This window comes from Aegilops tauschii, chromosome 4 (genome assembly GCF_002575655.3).
Source record: "Aegilops tauschii subsp. strangulata cultivar AL8/78 chromosome 4, Aet v6.0, whole genome shotgun sequence".
NCBI classification, from domain to species: domain Eukaryota; kingdom Viridiplantae; phylum Streptophyta; class Magnoliopsida; order Poales; family Poaceae; genus Aegilops; species Aegilops tauschii.
Window position 1 is genome coordinate 244,223,495 of NC_053038.3, and position 11,489 is coordinate 244,234,983.

An 11,489-nucleotide genomic window follows, 5' to 3' on the forward strand; every position below is an offset into this window, starting at 1 on the left:
AACACAATTAATACACAGGTAAAATGTGTATTTATGGAAAAAAGAGAACCAAAAACATAAAACATAAAAATAAAATTGGGTTGCCTCCCAACAAGCGCTATTGTCTAACGCCCCTAGCTAGGCATAAAATATAGATCTAGGTATTGTCATCTTTTGTATGCAGACCATAAGTAGCCCTCATAATAGATTCATATGGCAACTTAATTTTCTATCTTTTAAATTGTTCCATGCCCTTCCTTCTTTCATATCAATAATTGCGCTAATCGTTTTATGGAAAGGTCTACCAAGAATAATAGGACATGTAGGATTGCAATCTATATCAAGAACAAAAAAAATCTACGGGCACATAATTCCTATTTTAACAATCAGAACATCATTAATCCTTCCCATAGGTTTCTTAATAGTGAAATCCGCTAAATGCAAATTCAAAGAACAATCATCAAATTTGTGGAAACCAAGCACATCACATAAAGTTTTCGAAATAGTGGAAACACTAGAACCCAAATCTTTAATTTTAATCTTAATAGTAGGTTTGGACTCATCATAAAGGTTTCTAGGGATAGAAACTTCCAACTCAAGTTTTTCTTCAAAAGATTTTATCATAGCATCAACGATATGATTAGTAAAAGCTTTATTTTGAATATAAGCATGCGGTGAATTGTGCATGGATTGAAACAAGGAAATACAAGCTATCCAAGAACAATTTTTATAATTAAAGTCCTTGAAAATATCCAAAAGAGTGGATTGTCGCTACATATAGTTTTGACCTCTCCAATCCCACTTTTATCAATTTTTTCATTAAGATCTATAAACTCCAAATTATTGGGATGCCTTCTAGCTAAAGTTGACTCATATCTGGTCCCATCTTTATCAAGATTTATATTATAAAACAAAGATTCAATAGGATTCACACCAATCACTTTAAAAGCTTCATCATTATTTTCACCAAAACTAGAAGAACATGCTTTTACAAACCAATCCCTCTTAGCACGCATCCTAGCGGTTCTTTCTCTACTTTCATTAATAGAAACTTGAATAGATTTTAGAGATTCATTAATATCAATCTTAGATGGCATACATTTACTCTTTAAAGAATCAATCTCATGAGAAATTCTATCAACGTTCCTAGCAAAATCATCAATCTTGAGCAATTTTTCTTCAACCATAGCATTGAAAACTTTTTGAGAATTAATGAAATCTTTTATATTGTGCTCAAGATAAGAGATTATTTTATTATAATTTCCATAAGAATTGTTGTAGGAATTACCATAATTATTAGAGGAATTACTAGGAAACGGCCTAGGGTTGAAATTACCTCTATATGCGTTATTACCAAAATTACTCCTACCAACAAAATTCACATCCATAGATTCATTATTGTTCTCAATCAAAGTTGACAAAGGCATATCACTAGGATCAATAGGAGAACTCCTACTAGCAATCAATTTCATAAGTTCATCCATCTTTCCACTCAAAGTATTAATTTCTTCAATTGCGTGCACTTTTTTACTAGTAGAAGATCTTTCGGTATGCCATTGGGATTAATTAGACATACTATTAGCTAGGAGTTTAGTAGCTTCTCCTAATATAATGGCCATAAAAGTACCTTTGCTGCGGAATCTAAAAGATTTCTAGATGCAAACCTCAATCTGACATAAAAAATTGTATGATCATCCATAACTTAAACCATGAGTAGTGCAATATCTTATCATAAATTTCATCCTCTCCAAAGATTGTGCAAGATGTTCATGATCAAGTTGCTTAAAATTCATTATATAGTTCCTAAGGGAGATGATCTTAACAGGAGGAAAATACTTGGAAATAAAAGCATCTTTACACTTATTCCATGAATCAATATTATTTTTAGGTAAAGATGAAAACCAAGTTTTAGCACGATCTCGTAGTGAGAACGGAAATAGCTTCAATTTAACAATATCATTATCCACATGTTTTTTCTTTTGCATATCACACAACTCAACGAAAGTATTTTTGTAAGGCTTGGGGTCCTATTTTAATAAAGGGCTGTGGGGCTTTTGCCTCACAGTGTTAAGTCAAAAAACTCAACGAAAGTATTTAGAGGGGATGCGACATCTTCATTAGGACTACCGGAAAATTGTTCTTTCATAACAAGATTCAACAAAGCGGCATTAATTTCATAAGATTCCGCACTACAGGTGGAGCAATCGGAGTACTAATAAAATCACTATTATTAGTGTTGGAAAATTCTCACAACTTGGTATTTTCTTGAGACATCATGACAAATCAAGCAATCTAGCACACAAGCGAACAAAAAGCAAATGAAAATGTGAAAGAAAGAAGGGCGAATAAAAAGGCAAATATTTTTATATTTTTCTAAAAATGTTTTAGAAGTGGGGGAGAGGAAAACAAGAGGTAAATGGCAAATAATGTAAGTGCAAGAGATGAGATTTTATGATGGGTACTTGGTAGGCTTGATGTAGAACCTCCCCGACAACGGCGCCAGAAATTCTTCCTACTACTTCTTGAGCTTGAGTTGATTTTTTCCTTGAAGAGGAAAGGGTGATGCAGAAAAGTAGAGATAAGTATTTCCCTCAGTTAAGAACCAAGGTATCAATCCAGTAGCAGGCACAAGCAAGTCTCCAATATATGCACTTGCACAAACTAAGAAACACTTGCACACAGCGCGAAAAATGGGTTGGCAATCCCTTCACGGTCACGAACAAGAGTGAGATCTAATAGAGATAGGTATACAAGATAAATAAAAGATCAAACTAAAGTAAATATAAATGAATTGCAGCAAGGTATTTTTGGATTTTTTGGTTTATAGATCTTAAAATATATGATGGAAAATTGATCCTGGGGCCATAGGTTTCACTAGATGCTTCTCTCTTGAAAGAAAACATACGGTGGGTAGACAAATCACTGTAGAGCAATTGTTAGAAAAGCACAAAGTTATGACGATATCTAAGACAATGATCATGAATATAGGTATCACGTCCATGATAAGTAGACCGACTCCTGCCTGCATCTAATATGATTACTCCACACAACGCCCGCTATCCAACATGCATCTACAGTACTAAGTTCATAATAACGTAGTAAGGCCTTAAGTAAGATGACATGATGTAGAGGGATAAAGTCAAGCAGTATGATGTAAACCCCACCTTTTTATCCTTGATGGCAACAATACAATACGTGCCATGCTACCCCTACTATGTCATGAGGTGACGACACCGCAAGATTGAACCAAAACTAAGAACCTTTCCCATTGTAAGAAATACCAATCTAGTTGGCCAAACCAAACCAATAGTTCAAAGAGAAATACAAAGATATCTTAATCATGGATAAAACAGTTCAGAGAAGACTCAAATAATATTCATAGATAATCTGATCATAGATCCACAATTCATCATATCTCAATAAACGCACCGCCAAAGATTATTACATCAGATAGAACTCCAAGATCATCAAGGAGAACATTGTATTGAAGATCAAAGAGAGAGAAGAAGCCATCTAGCTACTAGCTATGGACCCGTAGGTCTGTGGTAAACTACTCACGCTTCATCGGAAGGGTAGCAAGGTTGATGTAGAGGCCCTCCGTGATCAAATCCCCCTCCGGTAGAGTGCCGGAAAAGACCCCAAGATGGGATCTAACGGGAATAGATGCTTGTGGCGGCGGGAAAGTATTTTTGGTGGACGCTTCTCATGTCAGGGGAATATTTGAGAATATATAGAAGTGGTTTTAGTGGAGGACTCCCGAGGGGCCCACAAGCCCTCAAGGCGCACCCTAGAGGCTTGTGGCCTCTTAGGGACTCTTCTGCTCCAAGTCACGTAGGTGTCTTCTGGTCCAATAAAAATCATCGTAAAGTTTTATTCCATTTGGACTCCATTTGATATTCCTTTTCTGTAAAAGGAAAAAAAGGAAAAAACATAAAATGGCACTGGGCTATAAGTTAATAGGTTAGTCCCGAAAATAATATAAAATAGCATATTAATGCATATAAAACATCCAAAACGGATAATATAATAGCATGGAACAATAAAAAATATAGATACGTTGGAGACGTATCACGCCACTTCTGCTAGAATCGTGTGCTGACTATAAGTTGACAAAGCCTTCTATACGCGTCAACTTAGTAGGCCCATTTGTGATCTGTAATATGTACATCCCATTTTTGAATTATAATGGAAATTACTACAGCCCATTTACGATTTGTTAAAATTATAGCCCATTTTGTAGCCAGGACAACGATTAATAATTTCAACCAAGCACTCAAAACAGAATTCAACACAAAATCACACATTTTGATGGGGTCCGAAATATTTTTATCCCGAAATTTTGAGTCAAGTTCAATGTAATTTCAAAATAAAATTGTGTCAGGTAAACATCCAACGAAATATTGCGTGTGCAACAAGTAATGAAATTAAAATTTTCAAAATCCATACATAATATTTTTGGAACTAATTACCTTTTGGTGTGTTTTTTTATATTTACAACCCAGTTTTTGAAAGTACATCCCATTTATTATTTCTTAAAGCCCATTTTCTTGTTAGGCCTAATGCATCCCTCCTAGGAAAGATTTGCAGCCGAGCGGGGCGGAAAATAACAAGTTGACCTCGGTTGGGTATTCCTCAAAAAAAAGTATAGCTAGGCTAGCTATTTTCACCTTGAAAAATTAATATCTGGCCTAAATATTTGGTCGACATAAAATAATAGCCTGGTATAGACGGACCACAACCCTCCCAGTTGATACCATGCTCCTCTAAACAACAACAAAAACATCGCTCAAGAAAAACTCTGCTCACACCCCAAAAAACAAATACTGCTCGAGTGTCCCAGCTGTCTGCCGCTCGTTGTGTAAATCTCTTGTTTAGTGACTATATAGGTTGACAATGGTGTGGGACCATGATCTCAGGAAACCATGAGGAAGCAATTTTTATAGGTGTAAATAAGGAGGCACTTGTGTACGTACAGGTATGGCCCTGGTGGGTCTGTACTTTCATCCTCTCCACGTAAAGTCATCTCTAGATTCCTCATGTTCGTTGTCCATGTTGACACCATGAGACGGAGGCGCCACGGCTAGCGCAACAACTCAAAGGACGACAGAGAGTGCCTCGTGGGCCCTGCATAGGGATGGTCTGATACAACACCCGCTGCTCATAGGGCCACATGTCCGCGACGACATTGTCATTCACTGTTTCGCCAACGATTCATCCCTCCGCGAGCCGGTGCTCATTGAGGAGACGGAGGATGTAACATGGGTCCTCCTGTGCTGGTAGCTCTTCCGCCATTAGGACGTCCAAGTGTGGCCGCACCTACTCTCTAGTGAACGCGACATGAACCGGCTTGGGTGGTGGCTCCAGCTACTGGTCGGAAGCCACATCCATCGTCTGGTTGTCGTCGCTGAGCTTGGCGAGCTCGCTGGAGAGCCAGCATGTCCGGCTGCTGGACCGGACAGCTGGTCCGCGTTCAAACAACACAAGTGTCATCCATCCATCTGTCTGCCGCCCACATTAATAATATGTGGTTGCCGAGGCGGTTACACCAGCGCCACCTGTCCGTCCCTCTATTGCCCACTATTGCTATATAAACTGTTGTGTTGGCCATAGCCGCAGTCATCCTCCTCCGTTCCCTTTCTCCTCTACACACAACTGCCACCATGGCTTCCTCATGCTCCCGCACTCTCGGCACGGGCGGACGATGGACCAGAAGTAGGAGATGGCAGCCATTGCTGCCGACTAGTTGGCCGGCAGGCAGCCGGAGGATGATGACGTCCCAATGGAGAATCTGGTCGTCGACGATCTGGCGCCAACCCGCTCCTCCATGCCATCCTCGCCGGTGCATTGCACCATTAACATCGGTGAGGCCCATGCCCAATACATGGACTTGGTGAGGCAGAAGTGTGAGGAGCAGTTCCGGGAGGCGCAGGCCGACACCGCCTACAACCACGATGTCCTCCTGAAGCACCTGTAGGCGGAGGAGCAGATCACCGCCGAGCGGGCGGAGCAGGAGGCGCTGCTCGAGTTGTACAGCTCCGACCGCGAGAGCCGCCTCGTGCACTAGCGGTACCGCGTGCAGGTGGAGGAGGTTGCGGCCGCCTACAAAGAGGGCGATGAAGGGGGCAGGGCGCTGTTTGGCGAGACCGACTACGAAGCAGAGGACCATGCTAGCTGAGGCCCTGCCCCACCGGCACCGAGGTGGAGGACTTCGCCCGCTACGGTGAGGCCCGCCCCGCCAACAACGAGGCAGAGGACATCGCCGGCTACGCCGAGGCCTCGCCCTGCCGGCAATGAGGGGGAGGATTTCCCCTGCTCTGCTGAGGCGCCGCGCCGCCAGTAATGAGGCCGCGCCACACAGAAGATGAGGAAGAGTAGAAGACAGTAGGTCACCGCCACTCGGGTCCATGTAAGGCCACCGATCCTACCCTCCTATTGAAGCTAAGCTTGGCGGGATGAACATTGACGGCCGATTAGCTACTTGGCGGCGACGTGGAGTCGGGCAGCTTTACTTCCTGTGGCTCCGGAGGCGGAGCCAGAGAAGAAGCTTATGTTCTTAGGGCTCAGCCGGACACGGGGAATGGGTGCCGGAGATCATAGATTAGGTTAATTAATTATACCTCCAGTGCACCGTTTTTTAGTTGAAGAATGTATGAAATGTAATGAAATCCGACATGTTTATATGATATTCGGCCGTGTATGAATGAATTTAGTCCGATTTGTTCGAATTTTTGTATCACTGGAATTAGATGAACATGCAAAACAATACGCACTAGCATTATTACCAGGACATGTGGTGATCACCTCGTTTGCAGCAGTTTCACACGAACAAAAAGTTTCAGTATCTTTTTAGCGTGCATGTACATTGTGATCAAACTCACAGGCCTGGCAATTCACAGAGAACATTCAAAACAATTGATGATTATGCATCTCAATGATTCACACGTCATAGCCAATATTTACTTCACAACTAAAGAATAAAGAAAAATCAATCGATGCTGCTGACGGCAAAGGGCGTCCCATTCCAAAATATCAAATGCGTGTCTTCTTCCTAACATCAATGAGCAAAATTGGACAAGGTTTTCCCATTCCAACATATCAAATACGTGTGTTTTTCGTACATCAATGAGCAAACTTTGACAAGGTTTTCCCATTCGAAAATATCAAATGCCTATGATTGTGGAATGGGCGGGGTTTGGCATCAGTTCAGACATTGACATGTCATCTCGTGCTAAATAAACCGGTTATTCTGTTTGTGCAGTTCTACTAAAATCAACCAACTTCGTGCTTAGCTTGTATGATTTTGCCTTTATATGTTGCAACGCCTTGAACATATCGGCACCTCCTTTCTTGTAGCTAATTTTTTGGATTGAGGTGGAAATGAATGATTTGAGAACATTCGATGTATTGTGCATGCTGAAGTATAATGGAGGGCATGAACCATCAGAACATTTTGTGCAGTTCCCATTGAAAGCAAGCTGAGCATCCCTGTTTGCATAAATACCAAAAAAGTGATTAGTACAAAGCAAAATGTATTATGAATTTACAGTTTAAACAGGCAACCTACACGATCCATGCAGATCACACATTTAAAAAAATGGAACTCACCAGAAAGAATCCCAAAACAACATTATATTGGCCATCACAGCAACAAAGATGGAGATCTGTGAGTCCTTCTGAGCTAAAGTTAGTTTGTTCTTGTGGGCAGTAATGTACCATCCTTCAACTGCTCCCTTCTGATAAGAAGAGAGGCTTGGCTTTTTCATCTCGGCATAATCGGAACTAGGCAATTCACGTACTCCATATTCTTCTTTAGAGGAGGATGATCCTGTTGTGCAAAGACAAGATTACAACTAAATGCTAGCATTCCCGTTTGCTCAAAAAAAGGAAAGTAAATATTTAAAACATCATAGATGCAGCACTTCTCGAGGACAATACCACTTTCTTATGACAGTAGCTAAACAGTAGCACAACACCAATAGAGATGACAAAGCGCAGTCATATGGAGGAAATCCGTGGACCGGTACCAACCTTTGTCAGGAGGCTTATTGTGTAGAGCATACAAATGAAGCACTTCTCGGGAACCATCCGTTATTATCAACTATGGCTGCGATACTTACTATATATGACTCAATTAGTTTAATGTTTCCAACATCTTCATCCACTAAAATATACGTTATCTTCAAACAAGATCATTGTTTGCACAAGTAGAGATAATTACATAATACATTAAGAGTGGCATCAAATCACAGTGACAAAATAATTGCTCGTTCCAGCCATAGCAATAAATTAAGATGCAAAACTATATCATTACTTGTGTCATCACAGTTCTAGTGCTTCATTCACCAGGAGTTGATTTTTGTTATTCTTCCGCTTGTTCTTCCCCTTCATCACTTGGTTCAATAACAGACAAGCTTCGCCTTGAATGTAAGATTTGGCTTGTCAATTAGGGAGCACATGAGGACTAAATAACGACATTCATTTTCTGATGAAAGTAGCAAAATACAGGCCAACAGATGTGAAATATCATTTTCTTACCTCAATGGGATATTACGGTGCGCATACAAATTGGAAGTCGGGTCTCCTTTTGTCCAGTTCACTAAAATCAAGCAACATTACCGTATAAGTAGCACAACATATGAAAGCACACTGCACAATCACGTGAAAGAAGGCCAGTACTAACCTCTCATGACGCAGAATTCAAACAAATCACAAGAAGAAGATCTGAAACAAATTTGCCAACACTGATGGGAAGTCAGATCTCCTATTGTGCAGTTCCACTAAGATCAAGCAATCAAGCAACGTTGTCGGTGTGACATTTTGGTTGAACTGCACAAAACACTCTTGAAACAGAAGTGTTTTGTGCAGTGCAACAAAAGGTCGCAATCGCAATGAGGTGAAGTAGATAACTCTGTTTATACATAGGTTCAAAGGAAACAATTATTGATCAATAACGGTGGATGACACATAAGCCCACAAAAAGAAGCATCTAACTTATCTAAGTGGAAAGAAAGCCAGATAGTAGCATTTCTCAAACAGTGGCATTGATTCATATTAACAGAGAGATTATATTAACAATAAAATTTGTTAAACATTTAATTTGCTTTTAACTATGGCATTGCTTCAATTTTCTAGCGGCATTATCAGATTAACAATAGCTAAAGAGTTGTATGGGACAGTGGACACACAAGCACCATCTGCATCTACCGATGTATAAAGGGGCGATGCACAGTCTGTTGCAACAAACAACCAAGGAGCATATTTTTGTTGGTCCCATTTTTGTTATCTTTAGATACCTTTCCCTATATGAGGGCAGCAAATCTAGTCCTGCTCAAACTCTACAGCCTTGTCCCCCACCCATAGAAAGATCAGTTCCTTACAGATGTGTGTACTGCGTTTTTTATTGTTTTCCCTTTTCGACCAACATAGATGTTGGATAGCCAGTCTGTACTACTCTTTGTCTTCCTTTCCTCTTTGAACCGCGTCCTAGATTCATGCTATACAACTTTCCCCACTACTTTCCTGTTTGATCCAACACCTAGATTCGAGTGCAGAAGCAAAAAAATTCCACATGCAGCTAGAGCAATGCTAGTGGATTAAGTAAATTATTCCTTAAGGTTCTTGGGGTGTGGCTCAGTGGGCAGACGGAGGCCGATCTTCCCACACTATGTACGACATCAAGGAAGCAGGGGTCGGAGGCCCTCTCACACTATCGCTAGGTGAAACAGAACATCGGCGCCGGCAATGGGTTCCCTCCCTCGCCGACGGCGACAGTGTTAAGCCTCCTTGCCCTCCCCGACGAGCGAGAGGCCAACGCAGTCTTGTTTAGATCTGGATAGGGTGAGAGAGTGTGTAGAGAGAAACTACCAGCACTGAGGCTCCAGAGTGTACATATATAATGGAGAGAGTGTGTGAAGAGAGCAAACCCTAGAAAATAAGCGTTGAGGCTAGAGCTTATATAGTTGGAGTGGTTTTCTTTTTCTCTCCATAAAAATCGTTTTAAATTATGCACGAAATGGAACTCTTTATTTAACGTACTATTGAATAAAAATACTAGGGAAAAGCTAATACGTGAAGCAAATTTAACGCTCGAAGGGTTCAACTCGCAATTAACGCCCCACGCCTCGGTTGCACTTACCATCGTTCATGTGTGCTACATGACCCTCCGAAGCAACAACTGAACCACACACGGTCAAAATATCGGAAAGGTGGGCTGCACCATCCTCCAATTGTAATTTTTTTGGCCACTTGTATTTGGCCTAAGTCAGTGTGCCACCATATGTACTAAGTGTTACAGCGGGCGCTAGAAATTAGGGTGTATTGATACACTACTGGAATCATTAGATGTGTCGTATGCCCACTCTTTGTCGTCCGCTAGCGGACGGCAAAGGTAGGCTTTGCCATCAGCTACCAGAAAGTGGACGGCAAAGAGGCAGCGGACGACAAAGGCAGGCTTTGCCATCAATCAACTCTTTGTCGTCAGCTAGCAGACGGCAAAGGCGAGGCAGACGGCAAACTTTAAAATTAACTTAACGGGCCACGCCCCCGCCGTCGCCCTCTCTCTTTCTCCTCTCCTCTTTCCTCCTAGCCCGACGAGCACCACCGCCGCCCCACCGCCCCACCGCCCCGTCGCGCCCTCGGCCCACCCCCTCTCTGTCGCCGCCCCTCCCTGCCCGGTCGCCGCCCCCTTCCTGCCACCCCGCGCCGTCACTGCTGCACCCTCCCCGCCCCTTCGTTGCCCCGTCGCCACCCGCTACCCGCCCCATCGCTGCTCCCTCCCCGCCCCGTCGCTGCCCCCTCCTGAGCCTCGCCGTCGCCGCCTCCCCGCCGCAGTCGCGGGTCGACCGCCCGTGAGGAGCGCCGCCCGTCGCCACCCCCTCCTCGCCCCGTCGCCACCCCGCCCCGTGCCGCCCCCTCCCCGACCCGTCACCGCCCCCCATGGTGAGCCCTTGCCATCCCTCTCCTTTTTGTTTTTCTTTTCTATTTATTTAAGGTTTTTAGTTTAGGTTTTCTAGTTTAGTTAGTTTAAGTTTACTTAGTTTAGGAAGCAGGGGTTAGTTAATTAATCAAATGCCACATGCACATTGAATTAGTTTAGGTTTAGGTTTAATTAGTTTATGTTTTTTAGTTTAGTTAGTTTAGGTTTAATTAGTTTAACAAGAGCTGGGGGTTTAGTGTCATCTTGGATGAAAAAAAATAGTAAAACAGTTTTTTTCCTAAACCGGTAGGAGTACTATATTAATGTTTATGATCCTAAACATAGTGGGCATTGTGAGCTTAATTACATGAAGAGAAAATTTGAACGGCTTGTTGGTCTTGGATTGCATTACGATATTGATTTGATTACTGGTTCATTCACACAGCTAAATGTGCCAATTTCCATCTTCATTTGCATTCATTTTGGGGAAATATTGCGCAGGGTTATCTCTTGCTTGAATGGACCATAAATTTGATAATTCATCTTGTCTAAATGACTAAATCTATTGCTGGTAATGATTTACTAACTACTCTTA